This window comes from Delphinus delphis, chromosome 16 (assembly GCF_949987515.2).
Source record: "Delphinus delphis chromosome 16, mDelDel1.2, whole genome shotgun sequence".
NCBI classification, from domain to species: Eukaryota; Metazoa; Chordata; class Mammalia; order Artiodactyla; family Delphinidae; genus Delphinus; species Delphinus delphis.
This window is the reverse complement of record NC_082698.1, coordinates 32,387,926-32,412,663: the sequence shown is the minus strand read 5'-3', so window position 1 is coordinate 32,412,663 and position 24,738 is coordinate 32,387,926. Positions and strand designations below refer to the sequence as shown.

General features: G+C 39.1%; 1 long non-coding RNA gene and 1 other non-coding gene across 2 annotated transcripts; one reads left to right on the top strand and one right to left on the bottom strand.

The window, feature by feature from the left end:
• The first annotated feature begins 26 nt into the window (after positions 1-26).
• LOC132439780 (uncharacterized) lies at positions 27-23,658 on the top strand. Its single transcript, XR_009522413.1, has 3 exons — positions 27-120; positions 3,733-3,897; positions 21,623-23,658. It is a non-coding gene; the product is annotated as an uncharacterized lncRNA (long non-coding RNA).
• Positions 22,168-22,274, bottom strand: LOC132440097 (U6 spliceosomal RNA). Its single transcript, XR_009522507.1, has one exon. It is a non-coding gene; the product is annotated as a U6 spliceosomal RNA (small nuclear RNA).
• Positions 23,659-24,738: the final 1,080 nt, after the last annotated feature.

Below are 24,738 nucleotides of genomic sequence, written 5' to 3'. Positions count from 1 at the left end.
GGGACTTCCGTAGACAGGAGCGGGCACGCGCCCTTTCGCGGTAACGTTCTCGCGTCCCTGGGTCGGCGGCGGCGCGGCGTGCGCGCGCGTGAGCACACACGGAACCGGGAATCGCCAAAGGTGAATGGTCCTAGGGTGGGGTTCACCTCACAGGGTCTTTGAATCTTTGACTCTTGCTCTGTTTCTTTGAAATTCTTAAGGAAATCGGGCTTCTCCCCTCAGAACGAAAGAACTTGTTTTTTTCAATCCCTGTCTTCATTTTGTACGTCTCCTCATGTTTAGCTTGTTGTAGGATGTAGCTCGTCTCATCTTTCTTTTATAGATGCTGAGTTTTGTTGTCAGCTTTCCTCACGTAAAGTCGTGAGGACAGAGAAGAGCTTATTCCTTTCGTGTAGTACCCGCCCCTCGCCTGGCCTTCGACAAGCTCTCTGGGCGCGTTTGTCGAACGGCTAATGATTTCTCATGACCTTTCGACACTCAAAAGTCTATGATTCTTTTTTTTCTTAATTAAATTTTTTATTTTGAGACAATTGTAAATTTCCATGCAGTTATAAAATATTAGAGATCCCGTATATCCTTTAGCCAGTTCCTCCCAAAGGTAACATCTTGCAAAGCTATGATATAACAACCAGGATATTGAAAAGTCCATGATTCTTAATGTTTTATTTTGAAACACTTTTTGCCTTAATTTTAACCACTGTCTGATTAAGAGTTATACCAGTGAGATTCATCTGCATTTCAGTATCTTACAACTATTACTTTTCTGTAAATTATACTGTCTGCTTAGTAATTCCGCCAGTCATGAGTTTTAACAGGACAATTTAGACATTGCAAGAATGAGAGTATGTTTTTCAAAATGATTGTCTCTCAAAGACTTCTTTTCATGAATAAATTTTAAAATTCCACTTAAGATTTTTTTTTTTTTAAGTCTGTGATTCTGAGCACATCCCTGACAGAGTCTGGCCTAGCAGTCCTGAGCCAGAGGGGAAAAGCCAGCAGAGGCTCCAAAGAATCTGACCTCCCTAGTGGGTGTTGATCTTATAGAGACTGAGAGGAAACCTGCCAATTTCTGGATCCCCCTTCAAAGATCAAGAATCCCATTCTATCCAGAACTCTTCTTACCCTCCCTTCCAACTTCCCCAATTTCCCCATTGCTCTGTCTTCTTTACACACACTCTCAGAAACAGCAGAACCTATCCCACTGGAATATTACTTCATCAAGCAAACTGAGAACATTATCCTGTACTCTTCCCAAGTGGCTGAATTCCTTCCCAAACATAACAGCTTATCTGTGGTCACTCCCATCCTTTCAGCCTTCCATCCAGTCTCTCCAAGGGTGAGGCATCCCCATTTCCATTCAAAACCAACATCTCCCAGCTTCATCGGACTCCATGTATCGCTAATTATCCCTTTTCTCCTGTATTCTTTCTCTCCCTAATGGATCTTTACCCTTGGCCAATAAATATACTGAAATCTCTTCCGTCCTTAATTTTTTTCCTAATGACTCCATCTCCTTTTAATTTCTTTTTTATTTTCCTCCTTCCCTGTTTGTCTTTACTTAGAAAAAAACAAAAACCGCAAAAACTAGTTTTATCTCCACTTCCTCTTCTCTGTTATCACAGCCCAAGCCTGTACTAGCCTTTTTAAGAATTAAGTTATACTCTTGGCCCGTTTTAAGTTTATAATCAACCAAAAATCTTTGGATCATTTTTAAACAGTTGTTGCCAAGCTAAATCTCTCCCACCTTGATTTTGAGCAATCTGTTATTTAAACGCAAACTTAACAAATGGAAGTTTACATGATTCCTACTAATGTAATCTTCTGGTTTCTCAGTTATGTCGTCCCCAGCTTTGTGTCATTTCCCATTCACTCAAATCACTGCTAAGCTCAGTTTGGGCTCTAGATCCTCTTGGATCTTCCATAGCTTTCCTGGACACTTGAGCTAAGAGGGGGTCACTGGACTACCCCAAAGTAGCTTCACAGGTATCATACCCAGAGTTTCCTGTGAGCCCTTTTGAAACTCTGCCCATAACATTCCACTGAAACTGCTCTCATTAAGATCACCAAGAACCTCCAAGTTGTTGTGAATTTTTTTTAAGTGTGCACAGAATTACATCATTTTTTTTTCTTTTTTTAACTTTATTAGATCTCTCTGCTGCATTTTTCCTTTCTCACATTAGAATTTTGACTCCCTTGGCTCCCTTAACAGCCTCTTCCCCAGGTTCTCCTACTTCCATTCTTTCTTCCTCCTGCCTCTTCAATGTAGATGACTCTCAGGGTTCCACTGTTGGCCCACTTTTTTTTTTATCTCAGACACAATTATTAAGTTTTTTTTTAATTTATTTATTTTTGGCTGCGTTGGAACTTCGTTGCTGCGCGCGGGCTTTCTCTAGCCGCAACGAGCGGGGGCTACTCTTCGTTGCGGTGCGCGGGCTTCTCATTGCGGTGGCTTCTCTTATTGCGGAGTACGGGCTCTAGGTGTGTGGGCTTCAGTAGTTGTGGCTCACGGGCTCAGTAGTTGTGGCTCATGGTCTCTAGAGTGCAGGCTCAGTAGTTGTGGTGCACGGGCTTAGTTGCTCAATGGCATGTGGGATCTTCCCGGACTAGGGCTCGAACCCATGTCCCCTGTATTGGCAGGAGGATTCTTTACCACTGCACCACCAGGGAAGTACCAGGCCCACTTTTCTACTTCTCTTTATGTTCTACTTGCTCTTCTGGTGTGATCTCATCCATCTACCTAATGCAAAGAGATTCCTAAATCTTTCATCCGGTCCATATCTCTCCCTCAAGCTTCAGTCATGTAACCACCTACCTCCTGGACATCTCCAGAAGATAACCATGGAACTTCAGATCACCATGTTCAAAATGATACTATATTTTTCACTTGTACCTCTTCCAACGTTGCCTATTTCATTCATTTACCCACATCCAGAATCCTGATATTCCAGAGATCTTTAGAAATAAGCCAGGAATTTCTCGGCCATTCACCATATTACAGTTCTGTTTTCTATAAACAAACTGGTTTGAAAACTATCACTAAGTGGGCAAAGTACAATAAGGCTTCAGAGTTTCCTGTCCCACAAGATAATGTATATGTTATAAGAAGGGACCTTGAAGAAACTAAAAGCATGTAATATGTTCAAAGTAGATGCTTCGTATTTCCTTATGAAAAATTACTAAAGGTACCAGATTATAATTATAAGTCTCCAAAATCCCAGCATCAAGAATTTGAAAATATACATGTCATTCCTCTACCTTCGTCAATGCTAAAATATAGTTGAGGAATATATATATATAGTTGAGAAAGATAATTATGCATGACCAAATAGAGATTAATAAGAGATTGCACAGGTGCTGAAAAAAGAAAAACAATAAAAGAAAGCTGCTTTGGAGGAAAGGACAGAGCAATATATATTTAAGTGGACCCTTGTAGAAATGACAAAGTTCAGGTAGGTGGGATAATATTTTCTAAGTTCAGATAGTGCAAATAATTTATATTGTGTGTCATCAGAAAATAGGCTAAAATAGCTGATAACCATAATTAGAACTAATGATTAATTATTCAATTTAAAATTAACCAAAAACCTAAATAATAACAAAAAATAATAACGTAGCAGATGTTGTTGTTGTCATCCCATTGACATCCTCTCAGCACTTCCTCCATACATGCCGGAAAGAAGTCCTCTGCAAGGGCTTGTAACTTTTCACCTGAGTTTTTCTCAACCCCTGCAGGACAGGACAGAAGTGCTGAGGAATTTTCACCCCTGAGAGCAGCCTTCAACCAATGACAAATGGAAGCTGAAGGCTATATACATATACCACCTGTGGCAGGCTGGAAAATGTCCTCTGAAGACATCAGGCCCTGAAACTGTTGAATTTTATGTTGTAGAGCCAAAGGTATGATTAAGGATCTTGGGATGGGGAGATGATTCTTGAGTGTCCAGGTGGGCCCTAAATGCAATCACATGTATTCTTACGGGCTAGGCAGAGAGAGATTTCACACAGAAGAGGAGGAGACGTTGCCACAGAGGCAGAGAGTGTAGTGATGTAGCAACAAGTCAAGGAGTGCCAGCAGCCATCAGAAGGGGGAAGAGGCAAGGAGCAGATTCTCCCCTAGAGCCTCTAGAGGGAGGGTGACCCTGCTGACTGCATGATTCCAGGGATACTGATTTCGGACTTCTGATGCCTAGACCTGTGAGAGAATAAGTTTCTGTTGTTTTCAGCCACCAAATTTGTGATTTGTTACAGCGGCCATAGAACACTAATATACCAACATTTATACTAATAAGTATACCAATGTCCTCACTCCTGAGAAGCAGGACAACTCGGAGGCATCTTCCACATTGTCTCCAGGAGTCTACAGAAGGGCTGAGCCCCACCTGCAGAGGTAACTTACCCATCAGCCCACTCTGTTACTGGCCTTCTCTCCCCAGTCTCACTTCCCCACTCTGCTATCAGTGGTTCCAGGTCTCTCCTTCAAGATAAACCACATACTCTCAAATCCTTGTGTATTAGTTTCCTGGAGCTGCTGTAACAAAGTACCATAAATTGTGTGGCTTAAAACAACAGAAGTTTATTCTCTCACAGTTCTGGAGGCCAGAAGTTGGAAATACAGTAAAGGTGTTGGTGCGATTGGTTCCTCTTCAGGGCTCTGAGGAAAAGTCTCTTCCATGCATCTCTCCTAGCTTCTGGTGATGGCTGACGACCCATGGCATTCTTTGGTTTGTAAATGCGTCACTCCAGTCTCTGCCTCCATCTTTACATAGCATTCTCCCTGTGTCTCTGTGTCTTCACGTGGCCGTCTTCCCCTCATATAAGAACACTGGTTATATTGGATCAAGAACCCAGTCTGATGACCATATCACAACTTTAATTACATGTGCAAAGACCCTATTTCCAAATAAGGTCACATTTATAGGTACCAGGGATGCGAATTTTAATATCTTTTATGGGGCACACAATTCAACTCATAACACCTTGACTCAGGGTCAGATTCGGGGACCCCCAACCTAAGACAATTATCACTTATGAAGCACTTTTTATATTTCCCTAAATATAATTATCTTACTTTATCCTCAATAATCTTATGAGATAAATATTGGCTCCATTTTAAAGTTAATAAATCTGAGGATTAGATACTATAGTGTAGTCAAGTCATTGTTGTATCAGGTGAGAAGTGTAATAAGATGCCAGTCCCACCAGTGGGAGTGGTTTTCAGCAAAAGAGGTCAAATGCCTTAAGCTTTTTTTCTCTAATCTGCAATAATATAGATGAGGAAACAATTAAAGAGGGATTTTCCTAGGACTGTGATATGTGTTCTTTTTTATTTAAGACTTTTGTTGATAAACTTCTAAGACCTGACATTTCCTCTTTCTTTACTTGCATTGGCTGTTCAGAGCCACTCTTTATTTATTCATTGCTTTCAAAAATCTGTGGGGAAGGGGAAGTAGTTTCCATGCACAAAGTCATGTCCAGTTTCTGATACTCCCTTTGGCAGCAATAGTTGCTCCCTCTCCTCTCTGTACCAGACTCTGCTAGGAGCTCTCTGTAAAACAATATTCTGTAAAACAAGGACACATTGTCTCAGCCTCTGTGCTAAAGCTGCTGGGAAGTATACTGAGCAGGGAAGAGACTATAGAATGAAACTAACATCTAAGGTATCCTGTATATCATTTTCACACCTCTCACAATGCTACCCCTGCCTATTGTAATATTTTCTACTCCATCTATCACCAAAGGTCAAGTCCTTCCCCTGGTCACAAGTCTGAAAATACTTCCACTTATGGGCATATCCACATACACTCCAAAGACCTGTTTAGGTGGCATTTATGCTTCTGATTGCTTTCCTTCATTTTCCAAGCTGACACTGCTGATTATAATTAAAATCCTCTCGGGTAAATAAATGGATACATAACTGAACTAAGTGGATATTTATGAGTAGATTGATGAGAGGTCTGGATGATCCAAAATATCTCCTCCAACATCTGTCACATTAGAAAGAAGATAAAGATCTGACCCTGAGCAATCCCTCTCTTGGACCCATTAGGAGCAAAATGACTTTTTAATATTCTATTTAGGACTTTTTAATATTCAGAAAAAGGGGAATGGGTGGCTTCTGGAGGTGGCAAAAATGGGAAGTGGAGGAGGGGAAGAAGGTAAGTGAAAGAGGCTCCAAAACAGCTAGGTTTTAGACATAAGACGTGTGTATGTCATAACATGATGATAATTTCAGTAGGCGTATGAGTTATCTATTTCTGCTTAACAAATTACCCTAGAAGTTAACAACTTAAAACAATAATAAACATTTATTATTTCACATAGTGTCTGTGGGTCTGGAGTTTAGGAGTGGTTTATCAGGACGGTTCTGGTTCTGGAAGTTGCAATCTAGCTGTTGGTCAAGGCTGCAGTCGTATGAAGACTTTACTGAGGCTCAAGGATTAACTTCTAAGATGGCTCACTCATATGGCTCTTGGCAAGAAGCATCAGTTCCTTACTGGCTGTTGGCAGCAAGCTTCGGTTTCTCACTACCATAGGGCTGCTTGAATGTCTTCATGACACAGCAACTGGCTTCCCCCAGAGCAAGTTATCCAAGAGAGAGCAAGAAGAAAACTCTGCCTTTTTAAGATCTAGTCTTGGAAGTCATCACTTCCACTGTTCAGTTTATTAAAAGTGAGTCACTTAATTCAGACCACTCCTAATGATAGGGGAGTTAGAGTTCACTTTTTTCTTTTTTTTTTGGCTGTGCTGTGTGTCTTGTGGGATCTTAGTTCCCCGACCAGGGATTGAACCTATGCCCTCAGCAGTGAAAGCGTGGATTTCTAACCACTGGACTGCCAGGGAATTCCCAGAGTTCACTTTTTTGAAGAGAAAATATCAAAATATTTGTGGACATATTTCAAAAACATTAGTTTTGGGTTCAGTGAACATTTATTGAGCATCTTTACTGGGACCTGAGTAGGCACTTGAATTCAAACACAAGTTATTATCACCAAAGACTAAAGAAATCAGAATTTTTATATAGATAGACAAGAGACAATTTTAGGATACAGGACATTACATGACTATGATAGGTTTAAAGCTGAATGGACATGTAGGTGAGATTTAAATCATGGACAGGATGAGGGACTGATTTTTCTACTGAGCGGACAATAAAGGTTATTTTGTAACCTGTAACCTGTGTAACTGCCCATTCATAAAACCTTGTGGGACCCGAACTGAGAACTAAATACCAAAGTACAGAAGTAGTAACATATTCCATCTTTTAACCCCAGACACTTAGGTCATTACTTTGTATCTACAAATAATCAATTAATATTTACTGTTTTTTGGATTAAATTTAACTGATAGATTAAGATGAATTCTAGGTATAAATTTATATACCCCATTTGCTTGTTGTAGATTTTGATTACTGTAGCTCTTCTGGATGTTTTCTGTTACTTATTTCTTTGACATGGTCAGCTCTTTTCTCTAGAATTTAGAGCAGTCACAGGGGCACAAACTAGAGGCTCATGGGCTAGACTCTGCCAGAGGAATAGTTTTGTTTGGTTAAAATTGTGTATGTTTGTGTGATATTTTTCACTGATTTTTTAATGCCCTTAGGTAGGGCGTACACTCATTATTCAGTCTCGGTTCCCGCACAGGCCCCACTACTTCCTGTTGTCTGATATCCATCAGCCTTACTGGCCCCTAAAGACGCTTGAAATGTAGGACCCATGCATCTAGATTTTAAATCTCAGGATGGCACTGCATAATATTACTTCAGCCTATTCTTTTGTGTTTTTCTTTTGAATTTTTAAATTTTATTTTATTTATTTTTTATACAGCAGGTTCTTATTAGTTATCTATTTTATACATGTTAGTGTATATATGTCAATCCCAATCTCCCAATTCATCACACCACCACCCACCCCCCCGCCACTATCCCCTGTTGGTGTCCATACATTTGTTCTCTACATCTGTGTCTCTATTTCTGACCTGCAAACCAGTTCATCTGTACCAGTTTTCTAGGTTCCACATATGTGCATTAATATACAATATTTGTTTTTCTCTTCCTGACTTACTTCACTCTTTATGACAGTCTCTAGACCCATCCACGTCTCTACAAATGACCCAATTTTGTTCCTTTTTATGGCTGAGTAATATTCCATTGTATATATATGCCACATCTTCTTTATCCATTCATCTGTTGATGGGCATTTAGGCTGCTTCCTTGACCTGGCTATTGTAAATAGTGCTGCAATGAACATTGGGGTGCATGTGTCTTTTTGAATTATGGTTTTCTCTGGGTATATGCCCAGTAGTGGGATTGCTGGGTCATATGGCAATTCTATTTTTAGTTTTTTAAGGAACCTCCATACTGTTCTCCATAGTGACTGTATCAATTTACATTCCCACCAACAGTGCAAGAGGGTTCCCTTTTCTCCACACCCTCTCCAGCATTTGTTGTTTGTAGATTTTCTGATGATGGCCATTCTGACAGGTGTGAGGTGATACCTCATGGTAGTTTTGATTTGCATTTCTCTAATAATTAGTGATATTGAGCAGCTTTTCATGTGCTTCTTGGCCATCTGTATGTCTTCTTTGGAGAAATGTCTATTTAAGTCTTCTGCCCATTTTTTGTTTTTTTTTTTGTGGTAAGCAGGCCTCTCATTGTTGTGGCCTCTCATTGTTGCGGAGCACAGGCTTCGGATGCGCAGGCTCAGCGGGCATGGCTCACGGGCTCAGCCGCTCCACGGCATGTGAGATCTTCCTGGACCAGGGCACAAGCCTGTGTCCCCTGCATCGGCAGGCGGACTCTCAACCACTGCGCCACCAGGGAAGCCCCTGCCCATTTTTTGATTAGATTGTTTGTTTTTCTAATGTTGAGCTGCATGAGCTCTTTATATATTTTGGAGATTAATCCTTTGTCCGTTGATTCATTTGCAAATATTTTCTCCCATTCTGAGGGTTGTCTTTTCGTCTTGTTTGTAGTTTCCTTTGCTTTGCAAAAGCTTTTAAGTTTCATTAGGTCTCATTTATTTATTTATTTATTTTATTTCCATTACTCCACAAGGTGGATCAAAAAAGATCTTGCTGTGACTTATGTCAAAGGGTGTTCTTCCTATGTTTTCCTCTAAGAGTTTTATAGTGTCTGGTCTTACATTTAGGTCTCTAATCCATTTTGAGTTTATTTTTGTGTATGGTGTTAGGGAGTGTTCTAATTTCATTCTTTTACATGTAGCTGTCCAGTTTTCCCAGCACCACTTATTGAAGAGTCTGTCTTTTCTCCACTGTATATCCTTGCCTCCTTTGTCATAGATTAGTTGACCATAGGTGCATGGGTTTATCTCTTGGCTTTCTATCCTGTTCCATTGATCTATATTTCTGTTTTTGTGCCAGTACCATATTGTCTTGATTACTGTAGCTTTGTAGTATAGTCTGAAGTCAGGGAGTCTGATACCTCCAGCTCCGTTTTTTTCCCTAAAGGCCACTTTGGCTATTCGGGTCTTCTGTGTCTCCATACAAGTTTTAAGATTTTTTGTTCTACTTCTGTAAAAAATGCCACTGGTAATTTGATAGGGATTGCACTGAATCTGTAGATTGCTTTGGGTAGCATAATCATTTTCACAATATTGATTCTTCCAATCCAAGAACATGGTATATCTCTCCATCTGTTTGTGTCATCTTTGATTTCTTTCATCAGTGTCTTATAGTTTTCTGAGTACAGGTTTTTACCTCCTTAGGTAGATTTATTCCTAGGCATTTTATTCTTTTTGTGGCAATGGTGAATGGGATTGTTTCCTTCATTTCTCTTTCTGATCTTTCGTTGTTAGTGTATAGGAATGCAAGAGATTTCTGTGCATTAATTTTGTATCCTGCAACCTTACCAAATTCATTGATTAGCTCTAGTAGTTTTCTGGTGACATCTTTAGGATTCTCTATGTATAGTACCATGTCATCTGCAAACAGTGACAGTTTTACTTCTTCTTTTCCTATTTGGATTCCTTTTATTTCTTTTTCTTCTCTGATTGCCATGGCTAGGACTTCCAAAACTATATTGAATAATAGTGGCGAGAGTGGACATCATTGTCTCATTCCTGATCTTAGAGGAAATGCTTTCAGTTTTTCACCATTGAGAATGATGTTTGCTGTGGGTTTGTCGTATATGGCCTTTATTCTGTTGAGGTAGGTTCCCTCTATGCCCACTTTCTGGAGAGTTTTTATCATAAATGGGTGTTGAATTTTGTCAAAAGCTTTTTCTGCATCTATTGAGATGATCATATGGTTTTTATCCTTCAATTTGTTAATATGGTGTATCACATTGATTGATTTGCGTATATTGAAGTATCCCTTGCATCCCTGGGATATATCCCACTTGATCATGGTGTATGATCCTTTTAATGTGTTGTTGGATTCTGTTTGCTAGTATTTTGTTGAGGATTTTTATGTCTATATTCATCAGTGATATTGGTCTGTAATTTTCTTTTTGTGTAGTATCTTTGTCTGGTTTTGCTATCAGGGTGATGGTGTCCTCATAGCATGAGTTTGAGAGTGTTCCTTCCTCTGCAATTTTTGGAAGAGTTTGAGAAGGATTGGTGTTAGCTCTTCTCTAAATGTTTGATACAATTCACTCATGAAGCCATCTGGTCCTGGACATTTGTTTGTTGGAAGATTTTTAATCACAGTTTCAAATTCAGTGCCTGTGATTGGTCTGTTCATATTTTCTATTTCTTCCTGGTTCAGTCTTGGAAGGTTATACCTTTCTAAGAATTTGTCCATTTCTTCCAGATTGTCCATTTTATTGGCATAGAGTTGCTTGTAGTAGTCTCTTAGGATGCTTTGTATTTCTGCAGTGTCCATTGTAACTTCTCCTTTTTCATTTCTAATTTTATTGATTGGAGTTCTCTCCCTCTTTTTCTTGACGAGTCTGGCTAAAGTTTATCAGTTTTGTTTATTTTCTCAAAGAACCAGCTTTTAGTTTTATTGATCTTTGCTATTGTTTTCTTTGTTTCTATTTCATTTATTTCTATTCTGATCTTTATGAATTCTTTCCTTGTACTAACTTCAGGTTTTGTTTGTTCTTCTTTCTCTAGTTCCTTGAGGTATAAGACTAGATTGTTTATTTGAGATTTTTCTTGTTTCTTGAGGTAGGTTGTATTGCTATAAACTTCCCTCTTAGAACTGCTTTTGCTGTGTCCCATAGGTTAGGATCGTCGTGTTTTCATTGTCATTTGTCTCTAGGTATCTTTTGATTTCCTCTTTGATTTCTTAAGTGATCTCTTAGTTATTTAATAACGTATTGTTTAGCCTCTGTATGTTTGTGTTTTTTACATGTTTTCCCTGTAATTGACTTCTAATCTCATAGCGTTGTGGTCAGAATAGATGCTTGATATGATTTTAATTTTCTTAAATTTACCAAGCTTGATTTGTGACCCAAGATGTGATCTATCCTGGAGAATATTCCATGTGCACTTGAGAAGAAACTGTAATCTGCTATTTTTGGATGGAATGTGCTATAAATATCAATTAAATCTGTCTGGTCTATTGTGTCATTTAAAGCTTGTGTTTCCTTATTAATTTTCTTTCTGGATGATCAGACCATTGGTGTAAGTGAGGTGTTAAAGTCCCCCACTATTATTGTGTTACTGTCAATTTCCTCTTTTATAATTCTTAGCAGTTGCCTTATGTATTGAGGTGCTCCTATGTTGGGTGCATATATATTTATAATTGTTATATCTTCTTCTTGGATTGATCCCTTGATCATTATGTAGTGTCCTTCCTTGTCTCTTGTAACATTCTTTATTTTAAAGTCTATTTTATCTGATATGATTATTGGTACTCCAGCTTTCTTTCGATTTCCATTTGCATGGAAATATCTTTTCCATCCCCTCACTTTCAGTCTGTATGTGTTCCTAGGTCTGAAGTGGGTCTCTTGTAGACAGCATATATATGGGTCTTGTTTTTTTATCCATTCAGCAAGCCTGTGTCTTTTGGTTGGAGCATTTAATCCATTCACATTTAAAGTAATTATTGATATGTATGTTCTTATTACCATTTTCTTAATTGTTATGGGTTTGTTTTTGTAGGTCCTTTTCTTCTCTTTTGTTTCCCACTTAGAGAAGTTCCTTTAGCATTTGTTGTAGAGCTGGTTTGGTGGTGCTGAATTCTCTTAGCTTTTGCTTTTCTGTAAAGCTTTTGATTTCTCCATCAAATCTGAATGAGATCCTTGCTGGGTAGAGTCATCTTGGTTGTTGGTTCTTCCCTTTCATCACTTTAAGTATATCATGCCCTGTCTGGCTTGTAGAGTTTCTGCTGAGAAATCAGCTGTTAACCTTATGGGAGTTCCTTTGTATGTTTTTTGTCGTTTTTCCCTTGTTACTTTCAATAATTTTTCTTTGTCTTTAATTTTTGTCAATTTGATTACTATGTGTCTCAGTGTGTTTCTTCTTGGGTTTATCCTGGGACTCTCTGCACTTCCTGGACATGGGTTGCTATTTCCTTTCCCATGTTAGGGAAGTTTTCAACTATAATCTCTTCAAATATTTTCTTGGGTCCTTCCTCTCTCTCTTCTCCTTGTGGGACCCCTATAATGCGAACATTGTTGTGTTTAATGTTGTCCCATAGGTCCCTTAGGCTGTCTTCATTTCTTTTCATTCTTTTTTCTTTATTCTGTTTCGCAGCAGTGAATTCCACCATTCTGTCTTCCAGGTCACTTATCTGTTCTTCTGCCTCAGTTATTCTGCTACTGATTCTTTCTACTGTATTTTTCATTTCAGTTATTGTATTGTTCATCTCTGTTTGTTTGCTCTTTAATTCTTCTAGGTGTTTGTTCTTTAATTCTTCTAGGTCTTTGTTCTTTAATTCTTCTAGGTCTTTGTTAAATATTTCTTGCATCTTCTCAATCTTTGCCTCCATTGTTTTTCCGAGGTCCTGGATCATCTTCACTATCATTATTCTGAATTCTTTTTCTGGAAGGTTGCCTATCTCCACTTCATTTAGTTGTTTTTCTGGGATTTTATCTGGTACAGAGTCCTCTGCCTTTTCATTTTGTCTATCTTTCTGTGAATGTGGTTTTTCCTTCCATAGGCTGTAGAATTGTAGTTCTTCTTGCTTCTACTCTAGTTCAGCCTATTCTTACTCTCCATCGCAAGGGTGAACTGCTTTCAGATCAATCACTTTTGGCTTTAGGTCAAAAGTAGTGTTTTGGTAGCTATCTCCCTTTTTAGCTTAGTATCCTCTTGCATTCTGCTAAACCCTTGTTTTCTCTCCGTCTCTTTTTTCCTTTGCCTTCTATTCAGCACTCTTGGTGAATATTCCCCTTTTCCAGTTTCTCTCAATCCCCACATCCTAAATGGTATATGGAAAAAAGCATGAACATTGAGGGCAGAAAGACTTAGTTTTTAACTACCTTCTAAAATGGGGGAGGGGTTCCCTGGTGGCGCAGTGGTTAAGAACCCACCTACCAATGCAGGGGACATAGGTTCAAGCCCTGGTCCAGGAAGATCCCACATGCCACGGAGAAACTAAGCCCGTGCACCCCAACTACTGAGCCTGCACTCTAGAGTCTGTGAGCCACAACTACTGAGCCCACGTGCCACAACTACTAAAGTCTGCATGCCTAGAGCCCGTGCTCCACAAGAGGAGCCACCACAATGAGAAGCCCGCACACCACAGCGAAGAGTAGCCCCTGCTCACCGCAACTAGAGAAAGCCCACGTGCAGCAACGAAGACCCAATGCAGCCAAAAATAAGTAAATAAAAAATAAAAAAATAAAATGAGGGTAACAATACTTACCTGTTAGTGATATGGTGTATGGCACCTGGCATGCAAAAGGTGTGGCAAAATTAAGAAGCAGTCCCTCCTTCTTTATGGTAAATAATTTCAAGACCTTCTGTGAGGGTATTTTCATAGTTCTTCCACTTTCTCTTTTCCAATCTTTATTGTCAGTTCATTCATTTACCCTTTTATTAATTCACTTATGTAACAAATATTAACTGGCCTCTTACTCTCTATCAGCCAGTGTCAGGGCATGAGAACGAGAAAATGATACCATCCCTGCCTTTGTTGGGCTTTGGTCTACTAGTGGGAAGCAGATATTAGTCAAAGAACCACACAAATAAATGTAAAGTTTTCTAATTCTAAAACGTTTTGTTGTAATTAGTGCCAGAAAAGAGAGTATACAGCGTTAAGACCTATTATATTAATAATAGGGGGATGTTGTGGCCTCATCAGAGAGGTCATAGGAGGCTTTTACTAAAGAAATGATGACTGAGCTGAGATCTGAAGGAAAGAGGAATTAACTCTGTGTGCGTGTGTGTGTGTGTGTGTCTGTGTGTGTGTCTGTGTGTGGTGGTGGTCATGATTAGAATTTTTAGCAAATGGAAACAGCATATGCAAAGCCCTGTGATCCAAGGGAGCAGAGGCTTATTACTGGTCAGTTTGCTCTCTCTTGCTTTTTCTTTTTTTCTTCTTACTTTCTTCCATTCTTTCTTTCCTCCCTTCCCTTATTTCTTTCTTATTCTTTTAATGCAGAGAGTTAACACCTTCCTCAGTTCTTGACACATTATCGTCATTCATCCATGCAAAGACTCTCAGTTACATTTTTTTTAAGATTTTTTAAAATTTACTTATTTATTTTTGGCTGCATTTGGTCTTCGTTGCTGCACCCAGGCTTTCTCTAGTTACAGTGAGCGGGGGCTACTCTTCGTTGCAGTGTGTGGGCTTCTCGTTGCGGTGGCTTCTCTTGCTGTGGAACATGGGCTCTAGGCACGCGGGCTTCAGTAGTTGTGGCATGTGGGCTCAGTAGTTGTGCCTCACGGGCTCTAGAGCACAGGCTCAGTAGTTGTGGCGTGTGCGGGCTTAGTTTCTCCGTGGCATGTGGGATCTTCCCGGACCAGGGCTCGAACCCATGTCCCCTGCATTGGCAGGTCAGTTTTTAACCACTGCACCACCAGGGAAGTCCCCTGTTACATTTTTTATTTATCAGTATACTCAGTTTTATCCCCTTTTAGCAATTCCTTTCTCTCTTCCATATGCAACCATTTTAATACAGATTTTTTAAATTCATGTTCTTGAAAAAAGGTATATTTGTTTTCTATGTATGTGTTATTAACTTATGTAAATGATATTGTATTATTATTCTCATTTCTTTTTCACTTGGCACTGTTTTTAACATAGTTGTTCTGTGTATATCTGTGTATACTAATCATGCTCTGTGTATATCTAATCTGTTGTTACTATTTGTTACATAGTTCTTCATCTTGATTATTATACATTTACTCCAATTAAGAATTGTCTCCAATTCTTTTCCACCTCACACAAGAACAGCAACAACAACACTGGCACACTTTAATGAGCATCCTCTAACATATCCTCTTAGGGACGAGCGAGAAATTCCTTTGAAGGGTATAACCAGGAGTGGAATTGCTGGGTCATAGGTTATGCGCATACTTGATTTGACTAAGTCATGCCAGCTGGATCATCAGAATAACTCAATTATCAGGGGTTTTCTGTTTTATGATTACCTCATCCCCACTGCTCTCCAACAGAGCATCCTAGAATCTTCTATTCAATTCTATTTTCTCCTGTATCCCTTTTATCCTTCACACATCCATTGTGAGTAAGCCACTGGGGTCCTCCTTTCCCCCAGTAGCCTAGATCCAGATCCAGTTTATCACATTCCCCTTCAGGAATTTACAACACACAGTTGTATACTAAAGATAATTGTCATCTTCTAAAGGAGGTTTCTGTTTACTTTTCCTAAACATTTAAAACCCTGTGCCCATAATCTGTATACTTCTCCATGATCCCCTTTCAACTCACAAATATTTCTTAGGATTATCTAATCACTAAGGTGGACTACAAGAAGGTTGGACAAAGAAATTTTTTACTTAGTCTCAAAAGAAGAAATGTAAATGGCTAATATGGGAGTGGGGTGGGGTGGGGGAGGGAGGTCCAGCTTCATTAGTAGTACTTTTCTATGTTTTATTTTAAATGAATTTATTTATTTATTTATTTATTTATTTATGGCTGCATTGGGTCTTCATTGCTGCGCTTGGGCTTTCTCTAGTTGTGGCAAGTGGGGGCTACTCTTCATTGTGGTGCGCGGGCTTCTCATTGCGGTGGCTTCTCTTGTTGCAGAGCACGGGCTCTAGGCATGTGGACTTCAGTAGTTGTGGCACGTGGGCTCAGTAGTTGTCGCTCACGGGCTCTAGAGCACAGGCTCAGTAGTTGTGGCCCACAGGCTTAGCTGCTCCGCAGCATGTGGGATCTTCCCGGACCAGGGCTCGAACCCGTGTCCCCTGCATTGGCAGGCAGATTCTTAACCACTGTGCCACCAGGGAAGTCCGGTAGTACTTTTCAAAGAAAAGTAGTTAGAAATAATTAAGAGAAGTCCTTTTACTGATATAAAGTTGGGGAGTTTTTTAAAGAGATACAATCTATCTTTGGTGAGGTTTCAGGAAGATGGGTGCTTACACACAATGCTGGTAGGGAATGTAAAACTGTACAACCTTTTCACAAAGCAATTTGAAAATGTGTATCAAAGGACCAAATAGTGACTTCACAGTGCAGAAAACTGGAAGGCATCATCTTGACTAAATTATTAAAGTTAATATCACAAGTATTGGGATAAACCAGTATTATGCGCCTCCTGCTGCAATGGATGAGCACACAACATCACTTCGGTAGTATTCTTACTAAACATGTATAACCTGAATTGAATTATGAGGAAACAATGAAACCAAACCTAAACTGAGGGATCTTATAAAACAACTGGCCAATCTTCTTCAAAAGTGTCCAGGTCATTCAGAATCAGCTACATAATTTACAGAGCCCTGGTAAAATTCAAATGTGAAATTTTCAAAATTTCTTTAAAAATAATAAAGAATTTCAAGACAACAATAACAGTATTAAATCAAATGTGCAGGGCAGGGCCCTGTGCCCTGAGTTAGCCCTGAGGTCATGAAAGACTGAGAAACTCCTGCATTGGAGGGGTAGAAGGAGACATGAAAACTAAAAGGAATGCTTGATCCTGCACCAGATCAAGAACATTAGTGGGACAAAATGAAATATTTAAGTAAGGTCTATAGATTAGGTAATAGTATGATAGCAATGTTTCTTTTTCCTTTTTTTTTTTTTTTTTTTTTGCGGTACGCGGGCCTCTCACTGTTGGGGCCCCTCCCGCTGCGGAGCACAGGCTCCGGACGCACAGGCTTAGCGGCCATGGCTCACGGGCCCAGCCGCTCCGCAGCATGTGGGATCCTCCCGGACCGGGGCACAAACCCGCGTCCCCTGCATCGGCAGGCGGACTCTCAACCACCGCGCCACCAGGGAAGCCCCATTATTTTGATAATTGTATTGTGGTTACGTTAGATATTAATATTTGGGGAATCTAAATGAAGAGCATATGGAAATACCTTGTGCTGTTTTTGCAAATTTTTATAAGTCTCAAATTATTTCAAAATAAGTAAAAGTACAAGATGTGGGAGATCAGTGGGCATTGGAGTACTCACTGAAATTGTCTTGGAAAATAGAGCTTAAAACTGGGTTTTGTATACATTTATTTATTTATTTATTTAATTTTGGGTGCATTGGGTCTTCGTTGCTGCAGCGAGCTTTCTCTAGCTGCAGCCAACGGGGGCTATTCTTCGTTGCGGTGCGCGGGCTTCTCATTGCGGTGGCTTCTCTTGTTGCAGAGCGCGGGCTCTAGGTGCGTGGGCTTCAGTAGTTGTGGTGCGTGGCCTTCAGTAGTTGTGGCGTGTGGGCTTCAGTAGTTTTGGCGCACGGACTTCAGTAGTTATGGTGCACAGGCTTCGTTGCTCCACGGCATGTGGGATCTTCCTGGACCAGGGCTCAAACCCGTATCCCCTGCATTGGCAGGCAGATTCCTAACCACTGTGCCACCACGGAAGTCACAAAACTGGGTTTTGGATAATGGATGAGAATTTAATGGATAGAAAGGAGATTTAATTGGACATAGGAAAAAAACATGTAAAGGAAAGCAAAATCTTTGGCTTTCAAGTCTAATAAAAAAAATGTATATTTATATGATTTCCCCTATTATTCCATTTCTGATAAATTTTCCTGAGAAAATAGCCAAAGATATGTACAGATATTTATATACAATGAATCAAACTGCAGCAGTGTTTATAACAGTAAACAATTGGGAGACATCAAAATGTCCAATAATGGGGTTGGTTAAATAAGCTTATTTTCATCCACAGATTAGGAAACAACACAGCAAATTAAATTATCTATAAAAGAGTATTCAATTAGTATTGAATTTGATTAGTGCTGGGTAGAGGGATTGTGGCTTTTTAAAGATTTTTCTGTTTATGTTTTATTGCAAAATGGCTTCCTGTTATACTTTTGTTATCAAAATACAGACATCACTGAAAAAATGAGAAATATTTAACCTACTTCAGGTCTGGCCCCAAACGTTTCTGAAAATACTAACACTTAACAAATGTTAGTCCTCCTTATAGTGAATTTATGTAAAAACTCTCATTTGATTATAGCAGTACCAACTATTTGCAGAACAGGTCATTGTTTTTGTAAGTCTGTGCATAGTCTTTAAATGTAGGCTTGTAGATGCTTTTTTCTCCAACTGTAGCTGAATGTCCTCTTGCAGCGTAAAAAATACTTGCAACTCTTGCTTCTTCACAATTCATAGCTATGACATGTAGTTGGAAGTGCTTTTCAGACTATTCTTTTAAAGAATTGCCATTTAATCAATTTTAAAATATCATAAAAGGAAGTATAAAAATCCAAAAAACTCCATCATTCTCTTCATATCTATCCTTTTTGACCATTATCAAGCTAGAGATGCAGATTTTATATGTCATTATAATCATGATACACAATTGTGTATCTCTACCTTTTATTTAATATTATTTTGTAAAATTTCCCCATATTTCTGTATTTTTATCATTTTAATTATCTTCATAATATTTCACTGATATACCTAGTTTTTCCTACACTTCCCATATTATTGACAATTTAAGTAATTTCTAATTTTTAACTATTAAGCATTTTGTTATAAGCATCTTTTTATAGCTTTTATTTTAGTCTCTTGAATTATTTCCTTATGACAGATTCCCAGGAGTAGGATTGCAGTGCCTCTTGATATGTGGTATCAGTTTGCTTCCCCAAAGGATCAGTATGCATTTCTAGAGCATCTCATCAGTCTCTTGGTTTGTGGCTGGCCCGCTGTTGTTTACCAAACAGCAGCTGCTTTGTGATCTTACTATCATTCATTTCCCACATGTGTCTCACCCTTCTGGTTAATCTGCAATACACATATTCTCAATACTTGTTATCTAACTATAACCCACAACCTTAGTCCTAGTCACCTTCTCTTACTGGCTGAGGCTTTACCAGGCATGCATGGAATTTAAATCATTTGTGGAAGTTGAGGATGATTTCAGCAGCAATCCAAGTCACATAGGCACACAGAAGATTGTTTCACAGAACTTTATTTGGATTTTGATACCAAATTTATTCCACATCTTGTCAGCCAATTTTCAAATGGACATACTGACCACAATTTTGTTTAGTCAGTTTGTCATCAAAGACTCAGCTTTCAGATCTGTATATAGTGAGGACAACCTATAGTTATTTTAGGTTTCACTAGTGCATACTCATACAAAACGAACCATCTTTAGGTTAAACGTTCATCCATGGACAATGAAATTGCATGTGTTTAAGAGTGTAAATAGGAATCAGCATCAGGCAGTTTTTGGATTATGGTCTTGAGGATCATAGATATGCTTAATCTGTTGAGTTGGGAATTTCCTGGAAACTAGACACATATTTGATAGTAGTTTTATTCACCCATTTATTCATGTATTCTTTTAATAAATGTTTATTGCTACTATGTTCTTGGCACTGTGGTTGATACTATTGCTAAGAAGGTGAACAAAACAGCCATACTCCCTCCCCTCATAGAGCTTGTAGTGTAGTGTGTGTGTATGTGTGTGTGTGTGTGTGTGTGTGTGTGTGTGTACAAATGCCAACCAAATATATTTATATATATACATATAAAATTATAGCTGTGATACTGACTACAAAGAAAAAAGGTGCTATGAAAGCATATAACTGGAGTCTAAGCAATTGGAGTGGAGATCAGAGAACGCTTCTCTGAGGAGGTGACATTAAAACTGAGTCCTGAAAAAGCGTAGGAGTTAATCAGGTTAACAAGGTGGGGAAGAGTCTTCTAGGCAGGGGGACCAACATGCACAAAGACCCTTAAGGAGAAGGGGCTGAGCACATAATTTCAGAAACAGGGAAAAGTTGATGTGAAAAATGCTGAGTGAGGAGAAAGGAAATGAGAGATGAGATTGGAGAGGCAGATAAAAATCAGCATAACACAGACCCAGGTCATCATGGAGAACAACCTAGATATAGAAGCTTGCACAAGGAGCTTTGTAGTAACTATGACAAAAAGAAGACCAACACAACAGAAGTTCAGGGAGTTTAGGAGAGAAGTGGGAGGGGAGACTAGATAGGTAGACAGACCATGAAGAGCTTTGTAGGTCATGAAAAAGATTTTGTCTCTGGCCTTAAGAGAATAGGAAGCCACTTACATTTGGATTAAGGAAGAGGAACCCTCCCAAAGAGTACTTAGAAGAAACAGCCAAAATGTAGGAGAAAAAAATAGAGACAATAGAGAAATGAAACCTAAGGAAAAAGTGTTTCTTTTAAAAAGTTGAAAGGTTAATATAAAGGTGACTAAAAAAGCAGGGCAGTGACATGATCAGATATGTGTTTATTAAAAAGTACTCCAGGGGCTTCCCTGGTGGCGCAGTGGTTGAGAGTCCGCCTGCCGATGCAGGGGACACGGGTTCGTGCCCCGGTCTGGGAAGATCCCACATGCTGCGGAGCGGCTGGGCCCATGAGCCATGGCCGCTGAGCCTGGGCGTCCGGAGCCTGTGCTCCGCAACGGGAGAGGCTGCGACAGTGAGAGGCCCGCGTACAGCAAAAAAAAAAAAAAAAATTCCTAGGAAAAAGTACTCCGGCAGGACTTCCCTGCGGGTCAAGGGGTTAAGACTTCGCCTTCCAATGCAGGGGGTGCGGGTTCGATCCCTGGTTGGTGAGCTAAGAACCCACATGCCTCACAGCCAAAAAACCAAAACATAAAATGGAAGCAATATTGTAACAAATTCAATAAAAACTTTAAAAATGGTCCACATTTAAAAAAAATCTTAAAAAAAAAAGTACTTTGGTTGCAGCATGGGAAAATGTTTGAATGTGGCCCCAAGTGAATGTGGAGAGACCAGTTGGAGGGTAATTCTGTCACCCAGGAAAGAGATGATAGTAACTTAGTCTGGGTGGGTAGACAGAGTGTAAAGTGAGTACATTTAGAGGATATTTACATTATATCCTTAGACCTTATCCATCTTATAGCTGGAAGTTTGTAAGCGTCTCTCAGCTGTCTAATTTCAGAAGATCTGATGTAAAACATGGTGAGCTACAGTGGATAACATTGTATTATATAATTTAAAAAAGATATTTAGGAGGGTAAAACAAACAGACTTTAGTGACTAGTTGGTACATTAGCCTTCTAAGGCTGTGATAACAAACTGCCACAGATTTGGTGGTTTAAAACAACATAAATTTATTCTCTCACAATTCTGGAGACCAGAAGTCTGAAATCAAGATGTTCGCGGAGTTGGTTTCTTCTGAAGACCAGAAGTCTGAAATCAAGATGTTGGCGGAGTTGGTTTCTTCTGAAGGCTCTGCAAGAGAATTCACTTCATGCCCCTCTCCTAATTGATGGCACCATCAGCAATCCTTTGGGTTCCTTTGGCTTATAGATGCCTCACTCCAATCTCCTCCTCCATCTTCACATGGCCTTCTTCCCAGTGTCTCCATGTGGAGACATGGAGACACTCCATGTCTTCTCTTCTTCTTTCTTTTTTTCCCCCACTATTTGATTTTTTTAATTTAATTTTTATTTTATATTGGAGTATAGTTGATTTACAATGTTGTATTAGTTTCAGGTGTACAGCTAAGTGATTCAGTTATACATATACATATATTCATTCTTTTTCAGATTCTTTTCCCATGTAGGTTATTACAGAATATTAAGTAGAGTTCCTTGCGCTATACAGTAGGTCCTTGTTGATTATCTATTTTGTATATAGTAGTTTGTATATGTTAAACCCAAACTCCTAATTTATCCCTCCCCAAAATATGGAACACTTCGTGAATTTGCATGTCATCCTTGCACAGGGGCCATGCTGATCTGCTCTGTATCATTCCAGTTTTAGTATATGTGCTGCCAAAGTGAGCACTCCTCTTTTTTCTTTTATAATGACATCCATCACACCTATTTATTAGGTCTGTTAGGAGAGGGGGTATGTCTAATCCAGGATTATCTCATTTTGGGAGCCTTATCTTAATTATATCTACAAAGACCCTTTTCTAAATAAAGTCACATTCACAGGTACTTGCGGTTAGGACTTGGATATATCTTTTGGGGGGACACAATTCAACCCACTACACCTGGATAAGGAGTAAGAAAGAGGGAGGTATCAAGGATGACTCTTGGGTTTTAGGTGTGTGAACTAAAGTACTGTCATTTGGTGAGATATGGAATATTATAATAGGAGCAGATTTGGAGAAGGCAATTATGAGTTTAGACTTGGACATATTGGGATCAAGGTGACTTTGAGACTACCAAGCAGATATATTGGGTACACAGTTGGCATATAGGACCTGGAGAAACTGAGTGGAGGGTGGTGGTATGTATTAAGATGGAGAATGCTGGAAGAAAACTAGGAAAGACTCAGCCATGTTATGTTTATGATGTCTAAAAATATCTACATGTAAGTATCAAGAAGGCATTTGGATTATAATGTTGGAGCTGTAGATAACAAATTCAAGAGTCCATTTTATAGATGATCATCTAAATCATGAGATTGCCGAGGGTAAAGGGGGTTGAATAAGAAGAAAAGAGGGTTCAGAACTATTCCATTAGGAAATTTCAGCTACAAAGGAAGAATTCTCTCTTCCCTTGAGGAGACTGAGAAGTAGTGGCCAAAGAGGTAGGAGGAAAACTAAGAGAGTATGGCAACAATAGAATAATAAAAACTGAGGAAAAGGAGTGTTTCTTTTAAAAGGTTGAAAGCCAGGTGAAAGAGTGTTTCAAAATGGAGGGAGTGATTAACAGAATGAATGCTGTTGAAAGATCAAGCAAGATAGAGACTGACATTTTTTCCTTAAATTAGGGACAGGGAAGTCATTGATGAGGGTAAAGAATTGTGGACAGAAGCTAGAATGGAGTAAATTGGGGCGGGGGGGGGGGCAGGTGACAAGTGAGAAAATAGAGAAATCTTTAAAATGGTATTTTTTGGAAATAAACTTACAAAAAGCTATAAACATAAAATAGTACAAAGAACACATACATCTTTCCCAGATTTGCCTACTGTTAACATTTTAGAAAATTTTATTGAAGTATAGTTTACAATGTTGTGTTAAGCAAAGTGACTTGGTTGTCCATATATTTATTCTTTTTCACATTCTTTTCCATTATGGTTTATCACAGGATATTGAATATGTTCCCTGTGCTATGCAATAGGACCTTGTTGTTTATCCACTGTTAACATTTTATCCCATTTACTTTATCCCTTGTTCTGTGTGTATGTGTGTGCATGTATAATTTTTTTTTCTAAATCATTTGAGGGTAAATTACGTATATCATGGCCTTTTATCCCAAATACTCTAGTGTACATTTCCTAAGAGCAGAAATATTTTCTTACAGAATATAGCAATTGTTAATTATAAATATCAATTTTTACATTGACACCTTTACTTAATACACTGTGCTGCGACTTCCCTGGTGGCGAAGTGGTTAAGAATCCGCCTGCCAATACAAGGGACACGGGTTCAATCCCTGGTCTGGGAAGATCCCACATGCCGCGGAGCAACTAAGTCCATGCACCACAACTACTGAGCCTAAGCCTACGCTCTAGAGCCTGCAAGCCACAACTACTGAGCCCGTGCGCCTAGAACCTGTGCACCACAACAAAGAGCAGCCCCTGCTTGCTGCAACTAGAGAAAGCCCACGGGCAACAACAAAGACCCAACGCAGCCAAAAATAAAGTAAATAAATAAATAAATTTATGGAAAAAAAATATCCACTGTGCTTATGACAATTGTGTCAGATGATCTAATAAAGTCCTTCATAGAATGTTTTCCTTTTCTCTACCTAATACAAAACCCAGTTTAGGGGCAGGTATTGCATGTACTTGTCATATTGTTTTAATTTTATTTAATCTCAAGTCTGTCCACAGCTTTTATTTGCCTTCTATGATACTGCCTTTTTTTGAAGAATAGAGTACCCCCCATTTCATTTTTTAAAATAGAATTTTCCTCATTTCAAGTTCATCTGATGATTTTGTGTGATTAGACTGAGGTTGTACATCCTCGGCCGCACTGTATCCTTCTCTGGGTATCACATCTGGAGGTGCACAATGTGTAAACATCTTTTTAAAGCAGCTCACTTGTTCAGGGGAGGAGAGAGATAGGTTATAGGTATAAGGCAGCATTTTCCAACCTTGGCTATAAATTAGAATGACTTGAGTGGCTTTTAATACCAGTGTAAAGGCTCCTCCTCCAGAGATATTGACTGAATTTGTCTTGGGTATGGCCCAGACATCAGCATTTTTAAAAAAACCTCCCTAAATGTTGCTGCTAATGTGCAGCTAAGTGAGAAAAAGTGTATGCGGGTGTTGATGATGGTGATTTAACATGATA